Source organism: Carassius auratus, unplaced genomic scaffold (genome assembly GCF_003368295.1).
Source record: "Carassius auratus strain Wakin unplaced genomic scaffold, ASM336829v1 scaf_tig00216934, whole genome shotgun sequence".
NCBI classification, from domain to species: domain Eukaryota; kingdom Metazoa; phylum Chordata; class Actinopteri; order Cypriniformes; family Cyprinidae; genus Carassius; species Carassius auratus.
The window spans coordinates 1-18,292 of NW_020528804.1; the positions used below are offsets into that span (position 1 = coordinate 1).

At 36.0% G+C, this 18,292-nt stretch overlaps 1 pseudogene; it reads right to left on the bottom strand.

Annotated features, from left to right (window-relative positions):
* Positions 1-3,567: 3,567 nt before the first annotated feature.
* The window catches only part of LOC113099386 (neuronal acetylcholine receptor subunit beta-2-like), a 32,031-nt pseudogene continuing 17,306 nt past the window's right edge, over positions 3,568-18,292 (bottom strand).

An 18,292-nucleotide genomic window follows, 5' to 3' on the forward strand; every position in this document is an offset into this window, starting at 1 on the left:
GGATGTACAGCAGGGTTGGCATAGTTAAATAAAATTATTACAAAATTTTTCGTTAACTGAAATAAATATGAAATAAAAATAAATATTAGATGAAAAACTTTCCAAAAATTTTTCATATCTAACGCTTATGAGTTTTAGTACAAAAATGATTAAAACTAAAACTGAAATAAAAAATGTAAACTATGTAAATAGAAATATAAAAAAGTAACCTAATAATAATGACAATAGCTTATAACAAAATGATTAACCGAATACATAAAACTGAAAGCTAATTGAAAATAATAATGTTATAATCTAAATGTTATAATAGTATCTAAAAATATATTAAATAACTGATGTGAACGCAGTGAAATAATTCCCTTCAAAAGTTTGTCATTATTTGCTGCACACTATATTTTTTTTTATCAGGCATTATTCCAACCTGTATACTGTTATTTTCCGTAATTATTTTCCATTCGCTCATTTTCTTTGTTCTCTAAAAATTGACAAAAATGCTTTTACAATGAATTATGCTGAGGTAGCTAACGGAAAAAAGAACTGCAAATTGGAAAATAATCCATTTACAATTTGTCAAGACAAACTGAATGTTTGGTTTGGGAGTCTTGCTTGAAAGTTTTAGAGCTTTTTCAAATTTGAAGGTTTTGTAAGGTCTTTATATAAATTTATGAACCATTTTCCAGATTTCTATTACCTGTTGAATTTCCTTTCCCAACTCTGGTATAAATGTGTTCTCAGATAGCCTCGTCCCTGAAATGGCGATAAATACTCAAAATACTCAAACAGTGATTGACTGCTATACAGTGGCGTTTTTCAAATAAAGAAGGGGAAGAATGGACAGGGACGAGAGGCCTAAACGAGAATCCTGGACTAAATCTCCACTTTGTGTGAGATTCCCACAAAGTTTTGGAAAAACCTAGCATTAGTCCAGACTGACATTTTCCCCTCTCCTTCAGCAGAAGTGTTCCATGGCCATGGGTTTTAGAACAACCAGAGACAGCGTGAATAATGACAGAATTTTCATTTTTGGGTATCACTTTAAAAAGGTGAAATGTCAAAAAGATTTGAAGATGTCAAATGTGGGAGACAGGACATAGATGAGAGGATGGGTAAAAAAAAAGATGGAGAGGTAAACATAAGATGGGAAGTTGCACGTGAATGTGTGGGAGTGAGTGGGAGAAGGGAAGAGAGAAGAGGGTGAAGGAAAAGGTTAATGTGAACAGAGACTTCATTCCGCCACACTGCTCTGATGAGGTGAGACACAGGGGACATGAACCGTAACCACGGCAAAGACTGCTAGGGGAGTTGGCATGGAGACGTCTTGTTTCCATGGGAATGAAACTGTGTGCAGGTTAAGATGATTGACAGAATTACTGAGTGCTGTTAATTTTAACCCATGTTGACTGTGTTTCTGCTCTTAAGGAGAAACCAACTGCTCAAGATTACTTAAAAATATTGCTCTAAAAAGTTCTAAAAAATATATTTCTGACTGTTTTATCTACACAATAACATCAAAATAATGTGAAAGATATAGACTCGCCATAAATCTATTAATACCACTTTGGCACTTTTCATATTATAAAAGTGGCGCATTTAAAACAGTTATAGTAATATAAATATGGATTGTATGACTCATAAGAGATTTTTTTCAAATGAATATTTTTAGAATTGTGGGTGTATATATAATATATATATTAGTCGGAACATTTTTAAGTAATGGAATATATTATTTTTAATATATTTGTAATGCGCCTAATCATTTTGGTTTTCATGTTAAGAATGGATCAGATGTCTTCTATCACTTGGCTAGTAAAATGCACATCTCTGTGAAAAAAAAAAAAAAAAAAAAATCACCTAAAATCACATATAAATCACCTCTAGTATCATCCAGCACGACTGCTGCTCTCATATGTGACTAATGCTGAGATTCAGACGGTGTTTGACAGAATGGGACTGTAAGCCATTTAAATGCCAAACAGTGAGTGTAGTGCTGATGTGTAGCTGTGCTTTGGCTAAAAAACCACATCTCTTTTTTAATGCTTTAGGACTTTCTTGTCAAAGCCTCCACATCAGAGATTATTAACCACAAGTGTGAAGCTGCATATTGATCTGAGTGTGTCTGTGGGAATGTGTGTAAGATCTCACTGAGCTCATAATGAATGTCTAGTTTTGAATCAGGTCTGGATGATCTTATGCTCACTCTAACAGTTTTAGTGTAATTTCTAACTTTGTTTTAGATGTAGTTGCTGAAAAAAGTATGTAATATTATAATATAATTTAACAATTAGTGATTTGAACTTTGGCTTGCTTAAGTTCTGCTTTTCTTATGTCAGTATTGCACTAGTGTACCAACCCATCTTTTCATTTTTACAGTTGAGGAGATACAGATCCAGTCACTCAGTAAGAGTAAAAGAAATAGAGTCTGGACACCAGTGTTAAAGCTACAGTATTTGCCAAATTCAAAAAGGTTATAGGTGATATATGATGTCTGGATGACAATTAAAAACTTTTTTCTTTGTATTGTGATCATGATTATATAGTTATTTGATTAACTTTACATTACAATGCAGTACTTATTTTGAGTATGGCCACTGCTTTTTTTTTTTTTTTATGTCATGCTATAGTCTTTAAGTATGATACACATCCAAAATGAGATGAAACTGCCTTCCTGATTTAAAGTGCTGTTGATTTATTGTAAATCAAATTTAAATGAGTCTTCTTAACAGCATGCAGGCTGGTAGACTAATTAAACCTCTGATTCACCACATAAAGAAGTTGTGTTATAATGTTGCTTAAATTCAAGTCATTACAAAGCCAAAAGACTTTCATTCATCTTTGAAACACAAATGAAAATATTTTGAATGAAACCTGAGAAATGTTAGTCCCTCTATTCAAAGTCCATACCAAAACCTTTCTGCTTCAAATGGTCATGAAAATGTATCTTCAGACACATGATCACTTTAGGTGATGAGGTGATTTACTTCAGGCTTTTATTCACATTTAAACGCTGATCAACCCACATGACATTCGTATACTGTAGTTAAAGTGAGCTTAACCACACTTGATTAATGCATGAGAACAAACCTTACGGGTCAAGTCTGCATGGACTTTCTGGAAGGACAGAAATGTCTCAGGTTTCGAAGATGAACAAAAGTGGTCTGGTTTAGACCAACATGGGTGAGTAATTTATGACAGAATTTTCATTTTTGGGTGAACTACAGTACAGCATGCCTTCAAATTTAATTGTATAATCGCCACTTATTCCAATAATCAAAGCATGCCATTGTCAAACTGTATTTATAATTCATTGCTTATTCAATAATGTTAGCAGGCCTAATACCATTTAAGCTGCTTAGCAATGAAGTTATTTTGCTTGAACAAGAGGGAATGTTTTCATCTCATATTTCTAGTATGAATCATCAAGCTGGTTATCACTGGCACTACTCTATCATTTAAAACACAATGATGAACAGAAAGTATTATTTAAACTATGAATGATAGCATGCTATAGTTGCTAATCTGAAAATACTCATTTGGACATTCAGATGATTATGAAATAGAATGACTCACACTACGGTCGTCATCCTCGCTCTTCATGTGGGTTGCGATGAAGCGGACTCCGTCTACAGCCTCTTCGAACCCTGGGCAGGCCTGGGCCAGCAGAGCCTGGGTGAGGACCGTAGGGGGATGCGGCTTTGCCCGAGGTAGAGCAGAGCTTTGCAATGGATTTGAACCTCCTTCCCTGGCCTCTCTCCCTCCTTCCCTTATCCCATTTAGTCCATCTGTCGACCCCCCTCCACCACCCCCAACACCCAACTCTGTCCCAAACTGTTTAACTGAGGCCCGGTTTACATAGCATGTGCACGCTTCATTGTTGTCTTTGCTCCCCGATGAAGAGCCACCCAGGCCCAGCCCTGCCATGAGCCCAGCTGCCAGACCCCCTCTCCCACCTTCCTGCTGTTCGTTGGCACGCCGGCGTTGGCGCAAACGCTGCCGCTCGCTGCTGTTGCGTGGCTGCCGCATGAAGAGCAAGGCGGGTAACTTGTTGAGGAACACCAACTTCACCCATGGAGGCATTGTGTGTGTGGTGGGCGACCGGTGATGCACGTTCAGCACGCACACGCTTGTCACAATGGAGAATGTGACAAGCACCATGGTGAACATCAGATACTTCCCGACCAGAGGGACGTCAAGAGACGTGGGCGGCACGATTTTGGAGATCAGCAGCAGGAACACAGTGAGGGCCAGGAGCACAGAGATGCAGAGTGTCATCTTCTCCCCGCAGTCCGATGGAAGGTAGAACACTAGGATGGCCAGCGAGGTGATGAGGACACAAGGTATGATGAGGTTGATGGTGTAAAAGAGGGGTTTGCGCCGGATGATGAAGTCATAGGTGATGTCTACATAGTTGGGTCTGAGGGGTTCTCGTTTCGACGGCCGGGGAGAGCAATGATGTCCCACTCGCCGCTGGGTGTGAAATCGTCCATGCTAGCCACATCCGCACGCAGAACCAGGTCCACTTCTGTGCGGTCATAGGTCCACGAGCGGAAACTCAGCGTGCAGTTCTGCTGGTCGAAAGGGAAGTGCTTCACCTCATTTACAGGCACTCTTATAGATCGCTGGTGGCAACCAGAAGACGCTTCCATCGTAGGAAACGACAGCATTGGAGTAGAAAGACACCTCATACATGCCATCAGCACTGATGGGAAAGGAGAAAGAGTGGTTAAGAGATGGTTTATTCTTCAAAGTAAGCTTTATCAGTAGCATTTGTGGCATAATGTTGATTGTAACATAAAATTATTAAGGGGGGTGCTTTCACAGTTGGTTCGATTGCCTGGTCAGAACCCAAGTACAATTGATCCCCTATCCCCTACCTGGATGGGTTCACACTGTATTTTTGGTTCTGGTACGTTTGCGTCATCAGAGTGGCAGCTATTTACCCCTTCTGCTAGGAAACGACTACGCAGGAGAAAATGGTGACATAAATGGATAAAGGTGCTTGCTCACCTCACTTCTGTACTTTGGATTCTGAAAAACTGTTGTTGTTTCCAAAGCACTAACACATAACGGCACGTCTGTCTATTTGTCACAAATGTAATGCAAAGAACGCGCGAGTCAGTTTCTGGTGAAGGTGAGCGGTTTGCAGCACTTCAGACACGCTTGTCAGGAAAGTGAGAGAACACATGATGCACAGTTTGGCCTATTCATTTGTCATCAATAGCGGTTCACTTCTGTGATTTAATACAATTGTGCATTTACATCAGAAATAAACTGCACCAGAGTTTGCATATACTCTACCCCATGCAGACCATCCCTTAGACAGACTCAGGTGTGGTTCGCGTGTGTGCAGCCGAGTTAAAAAAAAAAAGCATTCACATTATCCAAATGAAACAAACTCTGATGTCAAATGAAACCAGGTGCACACCAAACGTGCTAGTGTGAAAGCCCGCTTGGGCACAAATTGATACAGTAACATAGACAGCAACCACATTTATAAATTTGTTTTTAAAAGGTTTACAATTATTTAGTTTAAATTGTCCTTTTTCAGGTGGGACTACTTTTCTAGGTGGATAAACTTTTGGTCATTTATTACTGATTGCTTCATGCAAACAGTGCTTTACAACTTCACAGTGGTACAACCTTTTGTAAGTTTCATCACATTTGCTAGGTATATAATCCAGAAAATATCCTAACAGTAGTAAAAAATTTAACTCCAATCTGCTGAGAACATTTTTTGAAACCTTAGCGTTTGGGGCCTGTTTGTGGGTGTTTCTGCGCAAGGTTTATCAATAATACATAAAGATAAACATAGGAGAGAAGCTTGTGTTAATTAGGTTGAATTTAAAGCATCTTCCACTACTTGACATGACAGTGAAAGAGGAGGAACATGCTTTATTTACAGTGAGGTCAAGTAATGTGACACGGGAACACCACTGAGACAAAGACTGATAAGCAGGGATGATATCTACCCTCCAATGACAGAGGAAAGGAATAGGTAATGGAAAGAAATGATCAGATACGATAAAGACCATAAATACACAAAAACGGGGTGATCTTTGAGACTTACTTGTTGTAAAGAACAACATCAGGTAACCAAATATGTTTGGAGGGAAGACGGACCTTCTTCATGCCATCAAACTCATCTGGGTTCCATATTAGCCGATAGTCCTGCCACTCCTGAGGACAGAGTGAAAATAAATAACCAAGATCATCCCTGAAGAAAGCAATCCATTAGGATTAACATTCATGTCAACGGCAGAATAAACGGCTACTTTGAAGGCTGTCAATGGAGAAAGGTGTGTTTTGCAGCCAGATAATGTAGTTACACCTAGTAGCACAAGTTTACAGCAAAACCTTGACTCTTTGGATAAATCTGAAATTCACAATCGATGTATAGCCTTTCCCACCACATTTTCCTCCTCATGTTATGAAAATGTCATTTCCATTTCTCACTGACCTGTGAACAGGAGGTGTAACCAATTCTACATGCTGTTAAGTTCATGTTCATCTGTCACACACACCGCTGCTCTCAGTCAATTAACAGTATATTTAGCGTATGTATAAATGATCTGTCACTTTTCATTACTAATAGAAATGTCCTAATATACTAGATTAGAAGATTAGAAATAATGACTTGAGGCCATAAATGCTGCAGACTGCAAATGAGAGCTGTCAAAATGCGTAGCCTAGCTAACGGTCGTCATATTAATACACACAAAAAGAGTGATAAATGTCTAATGATGGTCATTTAACACACTTCCTGATGGGTTTTGGTCAGATACTGTAACTAATTTTATTATACTACATGTTTTACTCTGACACACCAATCCCATACACATACACTCTGGATAGGAAAGACACACACTGTGGCAAATCTTCCTGGGTAACCTGTACTGACAGCGGCAATAACTCCAGCCAACTGACATCTATGGTCATAGGGACCATGAGCAGATGATTCAGAGAGGGGGTGACAGAAAAAATGGAGAATGGGACAGAAAAAAGAGATGTGTAAGAGAGTACTGTATCTGTACAAAGATATTTCCATGGGTTGTTTTGTATTTAAAAACAGCTTGTGAGATACTGATGATTAACTGACATTACAATTCAAACTGAGAGTGAATATTCTGCATATTCACACTCATGCCCACATGTTTGTTTGTTTTTATAATTATGGTAGGATAATTTTTATTATTGATACCTGTTGATATTAGCTATTTAATTGTGAATGTTAATCTAAGTTAATCTTTAGAAAAATTAATAATATTTAAATTTGAATATAAATCAGTGGAAAATCCACAACAATTATAGAAAAACAAAAGTGTCCGTAAATAATAAAATAGGGCATGAGTAATGTGAGTATTGACTGACCTGTGTAAGCCAGACGTTGGTGGTCATGATCTGTTCTCTCTCATGCTGTGTAGAAAAAAAAGACAGAAAAAGAAAAACACAACATTAACTACAACTTAATAATTAAAATAAATAACTATAATACTATATAATAAAAATATACCTGTATTTTTTCACCACACTTTTATTTATAATTATATAATTTAATTTATTCCAACATTTATTCAAATGTATATAATATAATATAATATAATATAATATGATATAATATAATATGATATAATATAATATAATATAATATAATATAATATAATATAATATAATATAATATAATATAATATAATATAATATAATATAAAGAAAGAAAGTATTCATCATGGTTCATAATTTGATATCTGCTTTTATTGACTTCAAGGCTACATTCCTAAGCATAATGGTTCTTTTATGGATTAAGGACGATAAGAAGCACCCCTCCAGAGATGAATTATACAGGAATGACACCACTTTCATCCTTTCAGCCCAGGTAAGTGAGCTGTTGATTTACAGTCCATTACAAGCATGAAGGAAGCATGTAACCGGCTGACAGCTGAGCAGTTAACTTTAAATGATGAGTGGTCAGTAAGCATGGGAAATTTGCTGCACCTGTGGGAAAAGAGCTGGCTATTTCCTGTTGTCCATACTCACTTCTTACTGCATACTGACATAATTTTACTACATTTTATTAAATCATGCTAATATAGAGGCCTCTGAGCCTAAGTTCATTATGTCACAGCTCCATTCAAGGTCTAAGTAGGCTTAATGAGCTAAGACACCCAATACCACATTGAAAACCAACCAAATTTGGAAAAAGAAGAGATCTTGATTAGACAAGAGGGTTTCATTAAATGCTTTGGCTCTGTCACTGCTGACAAATTTGATTGAACTCTTCTGAAGGGAACTAGCATTATGATTAAGTGAAGTACAATTTGTAAGGATGATAAAAGAGGCACAGCATGTACAAAAACTAGACAAGTTTAGAGAAACCTTTATTTGCATGCATATTGTATGTAAATATGAGAGAATAAAATGTAAACATGTCTACTGACCACACTGATGAGCTGTGCCAGCGAGACCATTAACTGTACTGTCACCAATTCTGAACCATTAGTCGCTGGTCGGATCAGTTTGTTGTAATGGGCTGGATTAAGAAGATGCTCCACCAGTCTCTCTTCTGTATCTGCCCCATCACTGCCTGTAAAAGATATACTGTATATCAATATGCATCCCACATTTCATAAATATTCCCATTTTTGGGTGTGGAATCTGCTGTGTTCCTGTGGCCGAGTGGTAGAGCATTGTATTAGCAGTGCAAATGGTTTTGGGTTCAATTCCCAGGGAACACACATACTAAAAAAAATATAAATATACCCTGAATGCACTGTAAGTCGCTTTGGATAAAAGCGTCTGCTAAATGTAATGTTATGCTGTGTAGTTTTGAGGCACAGCTGCAAAACACAAAAATCATCCTCTCAGGAGAACAGCCTGGATTCATGAATCATAACAAAATGAATGTAACTCTTCATTGAAACCACAGAGAAAAATACAATAAACAGAGAAAGGGTGTAGAGCAAATCCAAAAATACTACTGACCTTAATGTGTATCAGTCACTCCTCTCTTCCTTCTATCCTAATGTCTCCACTGCTAAAAGGTCATACTACCATAACAAAATTAACAATTCGTCTAACTTTCGCATGCTTTTTAAAACATTTTCCTCGCTCATTTGACCTCCTCCTCCACCTCTTGCATCGACTCTAGTAGCTGATGACTTTGCCACGTTTTTCATTAATAAAATTAAAAACATCAGTGGACAATTTTCCACACCACAATCCGTCAAGCACATCTGACCAGCATCTCTGGTCTCCACAGAAATCTTTGTCAAGAGAATGGCAAAGAAACTGTCTTTTGTACATATATATGGACCAGAATGAACTCAAAAAGACTTATAAATGAATCAGTCCATCGCTTCAATCCATATTCATTTATGTGTAACCCACACATTCGACTATCATGTTATAATCACTTAATGTGTATGTCTTTTAATAACTATGTGATTGCTTAAGGATACATGGTCATGTCTAGTATCTACGTAATCAAATTTGCTTGCTTGAATTAGTCCAGACAATCATTTATTTGTCACATGTATCATATTCTGGTTATAGGAATCATGTCCAAAATTAGACCCTGCAAGAGTGGGAAAATTCAGACCACATGCTTGGTCAGATAAACATATGATTTATGATACCCCCGAGCCAAGACAATATCTGTTTTGTCAAGACAACAGTTGAGGTGTGGCCATCAGGCCAGTTTAAATACTCAGGACACCATAAAATCTTGCTTTTAGTCATGCCTGCTTTTAGTATGCTTTTAGTTTGCTTTTAGCTTTTAGCTTTGCTACCTAGCTTTAGCTTTTAGCCATGCTCTTAGTCATCACTGTCAGCTGTTCCTTGAGCACGGTTCCAGCGTGCTTCGGCCTGCCCGCTGCTACTTAGCCACGATGAGAAGAAACACCACCTAGTCTCGTCAAACTTTACTTCTTTTCTTTTCCGTTTGAGAGTTTCATGTTCTGAGTTAGGTTTTGTAATGTCTAGTTTCAACTTCAACCCGCACACACAACTCCATCTTCAGCCAACGCCCAAACACGGGTTTCCCAAGACGTCACTTCAACGACTACTGAACTTCCAGCCAATCAGCGACATCGGAAAAACAAAGGGGACTCCCTTTTCACAGGAGACACAAGTAACCTCCAGACTGTGACCTTTACTGGTGTATCTAATATAATTTTAACCTCATTGAGGAACTCAATGCGAGGGCTAATTACGTGATTGATGGTTGTTCATGTCTATGCAATTTAACGTATTTCTGTAAACTTGGGATTCCATATTTCCATTCTCTTAAACTCATCTTTCCCTAACTTTCGATCTTCCTGCAACTTGTGTGAATGTGTGAGTGCGTGCGTTTATGTGTTAGATTAGTTTATATGTCTTAGATTTATCTAATAAATCCTTATTCATATTGAAAACAGAAGTATCTTGTGTTTTGTGCTTACAAGTTAATGTCTTAAACTGCCGATCTTGTTACTGTGCTAACTGATAGTGTTTTCACTATACTTTGGATATTAATATCCAGCGCAGATTTGATGTTAAACGGCTCGTTCAGTGAATCGCAGGGCGTCTCAGTGATCAGCCGTGAAACAGTGATTCTGTTCAAATTCCCTTCAAAATCTTAAATGATTCCCTTTGAGCTAAATTGACCTGTTTCCCTTACATCCGCTTGATCCTATTCCCTCTCATCTCCTTCAAGCCATTTCTCCTGCAGTTGTGCCTGCACTCACTCACATTATTAACATATCCCTCCACACTGGTGTTTTTCCCTCAACATTTAAACAAGCTCGTATAACTCCACTACTTAAGAAACCAACCCTCAACCCATCTCTTTTAGAGAACTACAGACCAGTTTCCCTTCTTCCTTCTTGGACCACTTCTCTTCTCTGTCTACATGGCATCATTAGGTTCTGTCATTCAGAAACATGGCTTTTCATACCACTGCATACACACTCAACTCTACCTCTCATTCTATCCTGATGATCCGACAGTAGCTGCTTGCATCTCAGCTTGTCTAACAGACATTTCTTGCTGGATGAAGGACCATCACCTTCAACTCAACCTTGCCACGACAGAACTGCTTGTGGTTCCAGCAAACCCATCATTTCATCACAATTTCACCATCCAGTTAGGCACATCAACCATAACTCCTTCAAAAATGATTGATAATCAGCTACTAACTTTCTCAGACCACATTGCTAAAACTGTCTGATCAAGAAGATCAGGCCCTTTCTTTCGGAACATGCTTCAAAACTCCTTCAAGAATCTTCAAGAATTGACTTAAAGCACATCTCTTCCATTTTTATTTGACCCTCTAACTTTAGCACTTACTATTCTAATTCTATTTTTTTTTAAATCTAACTAGCTTTCTAATCTTTTTGCAGTCTAACTGTATTATTTTTATTTATTATACAATTAACAAAAGCAAAAAAAAAGACCTCTAACACAAGCTTGCTCTATTCTTTTTCTATTCTGTTTTCTTTTTATTTGTTATATTATTTAAAAGCCAGTGCTACATGTACTGCATTTAAGCTAACTGAGACTTGTTATAGCACTTGTATATCATTGCTCTTTTGTTGATCTTGATTGCTTCCATTGTCCTAATTTGTAAGTCACTTTGGATAAAAGCATCTGCTAAATGCCTAAATGTAAATGTAATGTAAATGTAAACACATAAATGACTCAGTGACCAACAGATAAGGAACAGCAGCTTTCACAGGGTTTGTACAGAAACTGCAAAATGAAATTCCAGGACTTTCAAGGACTACCTTTTTGGTTTTCAATGACTAAAATCAGAGATCTTACTTATCAAACTATTTTGTTATGACCTTCCAAATTCTAATAAAGTAATAAGACAGCACAAAAGCATGGCAACTTTAACATTTGAAAGGATATTATGGCAAAGTTATCGCTTTCCTTATTCAAACTGATTATTTTTCATGAATATGACTGAACTGAAAAATAAAATCTGTATCATACACTTGGGAAATTATGAGCTACATCACCACTTATCAACACTACGGTGAATGACATTTAGCTCACGAGATAAAGAGATACTTGGTTTACTAGAATGAGACAATATTTTAATACTATTTTTAAGATTTTTTTTTAAATGACAAAATATTTTCTTTTAATCATACAAATCAAAACATGCAGTTGTATTTTTAAATATTTTAATTAATCTAGGTCCACCTGCAAACTCAGAGCGAGGGGTTAAACTTTTATTTTAAAATCATGGTGTACAACAAATTGCATACTTAGAAATAGGGCTGCTCCGATCACGATCGGCTGATCGTTATGCGCATCTCGTCAGTAAAGCCGGTTCTCCAATCAGCGGTAAATTCCATCAGGTGCGTGACTTCACAGCATATGCACAGGAGGAGTTTTCTGGTCTGACCGGCTGAGAAGGAGATGCGCTCCATCCATTACTAAAAAGTAGTATACTTCAAGTTTATTTTACTAAGTTTACTTAAGTAAAGTTCAAGTATATTTTTAAGCATACTTTATGTAGCAAGTATAAAAATATCAGTGTTCTAGTAGTATACTTGTAAGTGTACTGTTTCAGTATTCCTTGGGACTAAAATGGCCCACTTTCTAGTATATAAAAGTATGGTTTAAGTATATTTTTAAGTATACTTTAAGTATAAAAGTAGCAAACTTTGAGTACACAACTAGTTTACCTCTATGTCTGTAGTTTGTACTGCAATTATACTAAAAGTGAACTTATAGGTTTAATGATAGTTTACTAATTAAATACTTTGTACACTTTGAAGTATAGTCTCAATAAACTACTAGTTTAGTAGTTTTATACTACAAGTATACAAGTATACTAAGTTTTCTTTAAGTGAACTTTACATCATACTTTATGTATACAACTATGTCCATATTTAGGTTTTAATTTGTACATATTTTGTTGTATGAATATCTGAACATACAAAACACCCAAAGAAAGAACAGAGTATCTGCTTGTAAACAAAAACATTTTATTCTAGCTTCATGTATTGTTTTTTTAAACACTTTAATGTGTTTCATAAAAAAATAAGAAATAACATTTTTAACACAAAGCTGAAAAAAGATTATGAATTAGATTCAGAATGATAATCAAAATGTAGACACCCCAAAGCTTGACTGTAATTATTACCTCTTCATCAGTTGACATTTTATTCCATAACATTTCAGTTTTGATGCTGTTTCATTTCAGATGATCGTGTTACATGTGCTAGTATCTGGTGTTTCTTTTTTCTTCTTCACTTGTTTTTTTTTTTCTTTTTTTGTGGAAATTCTGTGAAGAAGATGTGTACTAGCACCCTCTATCGTATAATAATGAAAACACGGATTCTAGGAATAGCTCAAATATATTAGAATAGAATAGAATAGAATAGAATTTTTGTAAGTATATGTCAAGTATACTTAAATGTCATTTTAAGTATATCTATGAGGAGTACATGAAGCTCATTTATGAGAAGTACATTAAAAGTAAACTAAAATTATTTCATATATACTGCTCTTTAAAATTTCAAGTACTTTTCAAGTACCTTCTCAAAAATATGTTGAGGGTTTTCCAGGTTAAATTTTAAAAAAGTCAAATTTACGTAGACTACTTCTAGCACTTTGAGCACCTTGTACGAACCCCGAATCAGCTTTTGGCAGGATAACAGAAAAGCACTGCCTCAAATCTCCTTTATTTCTGAGAGTGACAGGCAAGCACCGATCATGCATTGTTATAAAAACCTTGTTGCATGATTCCAGCAATTGACTAAGAGCACCTAAAGATCAATCCAGTGAGATGGCTGTATTCATCAAATCAAGTAAAATTTGTTTTCCCCACTTGAGTCCCACCAAAATGAATCAACACAGAACATGGCATATTTGTAATCTTTAGATAAAATGACTATGTGTACACTTATAACAAACAATTCAAATATTCTCTTTAATATTGCACTAAGAGACAGTGTAGCGTTTTGGTCTCCACTTCTCTCATCTTCTTGATTTTTCCTTTCTCAGGGTTAGCATAATACATTTCTTCTGTCTCTCTCTCTAACTACTCATTCATCCTGTTCTCTGTTCCCGCTGTCTTATTTTCTTGTCCTTGCTGCTCTTGTTATGTTCAGTGGACAGGAAAGATGTTTCAACTGCACTGATCAATAAAGACTCTAATCACACAACATTAACTCTCTCTTTCTCTTCTGTGCTCATGTCCACCTGTACATGCTCTAAATCTCTCTGTCTCTGTTTAAATGCAGTATCCCCTTTCCACTCAGTTTCGCTTTTTTATTGCTTCTGTCTTAAATAGGTCATGACATGAGAAATTAATTTTTCCTTTAAGTTCTGACATATAAGTGGTCTTTGTACCATTAAGTCACCCTGCAAGTTACAAAACTTAAAATGTCCTCCTCATTGTGAACAGTATTTAATCAATCTCCAAAAACGGCTATTGTGGAATCTGTGACATGACACAGGCAAATATCTTTCTGCATAAGACATTGATGAATAATTATGCAACATCGCACCAAAGATCCTGTCCACTGGTGTTCAGCCGCTCTGTCTACACCAGACATTAACGGTGCATTGTGACAAAAGCAGACAGGACTCATTATATATACATAGTATATACATAGTATACAGATGCAGGTTTAGATTTTGATGTTCAAGTTTTGCAAGTTTCAGATTTTCTCCTCATGCTTGAGCAACTCCTTAAACATAACATTTAAAAAAAAATACTTTCATGTCATGGCCCCTTTAAAAAGACCATGAGAGATTGAGATAGTGTTACATAACACCTTTCCTCATACATTTAAATACCTCTTACATAATCTGTAAGATGTTACATGTAAAAAATAGAAAACAAAATTAAAAATAAGATTTTTATATAGAAGATGAAGTTTATTTTTTTATATGAAGATGCTGCATAACAGATACTTACATATTATTAGAAGACAACACTGAGTAGCAATCAAGGATAACAAACAATCACCTTTTGAACAGAATCATTTGTGTAATTTTAGTATATTTTAATATTTACTGTAACATCATCAGGGCGGAAATAAAAAAATTCAAATAAAGTGAAAAAGAAATCTGCAACTGATGTGTTAACTGTTAAGTAGAACTAGGCTATATTGGCTTTGTATGTAGAATGCTTGATCAAAGTCACATTAAATGCTTTTACATTGTTACCAAATATATATATATATATATATATATATATATATATATATATATATATTTAATAATAAGAAGAATAAACAAAATGTATCACAATTTCCACAAAAATAAAAAAATTAAGAATTAAATCAGCATATGATTTCTGAAGGATCATGTGACACTGAAGACTGGAGTATAGTGATTGCAGAAAATTCCTCTTTGCATCACAGGAATAAAATAATTTGTAAATATTTTCAAATAGAAAACTGTTATTTTACATTTTATTATTATTTAATAATATTAGTCTTTTTACTGTACTTTATTCATTTTACTTTTTAGTCAAATAAATGTAGCCATGGTGAGCATAAGAGACTTCTTTCAGAAACATTGAAAAATCATACCTCCCCAAAATATTTTTCAACCAAACTTAAGGGGCCTATTCTATCTAAACGCAAAGTGTGAAGCGCACTGCGCAGGTGCACTCAGGGCGTGTCCAAATCCACTTTTGCTATTTTAACGATGGAAAAACGGTTGGCATGCCCGGACGCATGGTCTAAACGGGTTGTCCCTATTCTCTTAATGAGTAATGGGTGTTTTTTGGGGCGTAACGTGAAATAAAACAATCAGAGTCTCATCTTCCATTCCATTTAAGAGCCAGTTGTGCTCATGCCATGACGGATTTGCTATTTACACGGCAGAATTCGGCAAGCACAAAGACAGAACGTGTCTCTGAGATGAAACGGAGCTGCTCGTGTGCGAGCAAATAGATACATAAATACATACGATGACTATCCATTATGACATGTAGGCATTTATGTATATATATATATATATATATATATATATAATTAGCCTACAAAAAATCTTATGCATTGCAATCCTTACATTTTTTACATTTGGCATGTTTGTGTGCTGCTGTGCGTCCCTGTGTTTAATGAGTGTTTAATAAGCAGCGTGTACGCCTTGTTGCGGACCTGCCTATACTAACACGCTATTTAAATAACAAAGAACAAACATTGCACCCAGACTTTAGACCAGGTTTGAGTTGGTCTATGGCACAGTCTATTTTCAGCTCCTTAAAATAGCATTGCGCTAGTAATGCGCCTGAACATGCACCTTTAATCAAGCTCCAGAAACAGCTACAGCCATTCAGTCTCTTCACAGAAACATGTTAGGTAGAACTGGGCATACCTGTTCTGTTTCAGAATTATAATATACAAAGCAAGGTTCATATAGAAAAGGTTAACTGATCTTGACTGGCCTGCACAAAGCTTGAACTCCACTGAACATCTTTGGGGTTGAATTAAGATCACAACTGCACATAAATAGGAGCAAATCCCTGGATCAATGTATCTTCCTCAAGTATGAAGCCTTCCTAGAAGACTGAAGGCTATTACAACAGCAGAAGACCAACCCCTTATGTCTGTCCATGGTTTTGAAATGACGTTTGTTGATGTTTAGCAAATGCTGCAATGACTATCCTCATTTCCATTTCTCTCTCTTCCCTCTCTCTCTCCTTTTCAAGACAATGTTGTTCTGGGTTGTGTTGAGGCAGAAGGTATTTTAATAAATCAGCATGTTTTCTCTTCATCTTTGATCCTCTCTCTGTGAGTTTGCTGTGCTATATAAAGCCATGCAGTAGGGTGCTGTCTTTTCCAGCTCTTTATAAGTGCTTATAATGTTTCCATGTGCTTTGGCTTGTGTGGAGAAAAATATTTGAAACTACTAGTTTAAATGCCATCTCTTGGTCTGAGAAACATGTGCCCAAAGCAGCAATACCACATATACTGTATAAAGAATTTGATCTGCCATGAATATGTTTTCAAAGCAAATAATAATGTTTTTATTTTAAATAATATAAATAATACCCTAATATATATTTTAGTAAATTATATTGACCAACTACAGTACATTGTCATTCATCAATCCATGTAGTATCCACATAGAATTTTTCACACGTTTTTTATAAATTCCTTACAAAATATAATGACAGCAATCATTTTTACATAATTTTCTTTCAAAGACATAACCCACCAAAAACATATATAAATTGTCATAATTTAAAAGAAAAAATACTATGGAAGTAAATGGGAACTAAAATGTTTTGTTTACCAACATTCTACAAAATATATATATTTTTTTTTTTCAGCAAAAGTAAGTCATACAGGTTTGGAACAGCATGAGGATAAATAAATTATGACAAAATGTAAATTTTTTTGGTGGACTACATCTTTATTCTTTTCCCCATTCTTTTTAAACCACATTTATGTAGGTTAGTTCACATACTTGGGCAATATTGACGAGTCTCTTCTCGTTGACTAAAGGTTCGTCGACTATTAGGAGGCAGCCCTTTAGTCGACGATAAGAGGCTTGGTCGACTAAAATTTTATTAGTCACTTAGTCGCAGAAAAAAAATCCACAGGAAGTGGTGAGGTCACGCAGTCTGTGACAGACAGATCATTAACGGCTCAAATATAGCTTATCATCTCAAATATGTAAGTAGTAGCAACTTTACATGGCCGCTCAATCTAATATTAACCTAGAAAAATGTGCGCTATTCAAGTGTCTTTGCAGAGGGTGAAAACTGAACAGATTGCGCGCTCACAGCAGGACAGATGGAGGCGCCGATGTGGTCACTTGCTCTTAAAATAGTCTGTCATTTTGGTCATACAGATAAGAGTAATACATCTTTTGAATCTGTAAAGCCTCTATATTTATTTGTGTGCACTCACAATAACAACAAAACATTGTGCTTTTGTAAAATAATGAAAGCAAACAGGATGTGCTTTCTGCCGTCTCGGCCTCTGTGAATTTGAGCGCTTAACTCTGTGTATACTTGCTTTACAGACATAAGCCTATATAGGCCTATCGTTAGAGTGAAATGTTTACTTTGAAATGAGACAATTCAAATCTGAAAAAAACTAATATTCTCAGATTATGTAATCCATATGAAACTTGCATGCAGGCGCATCCACTACTGTGAAGATGACGAGTCAGTGTCACCGAATTCATCTCTTAAGCCAAAATCACAGAAAACACTAGTTTATCAAAAGATTATTAAAATGTAAATGCAGTTTAATCTGACTATTTTCCCTGACACATTTATCATTACTTCCACTGGTGTGCTGTGGCAAGATTTATGTGTGCGCTTGAGTGCTAATTAGAC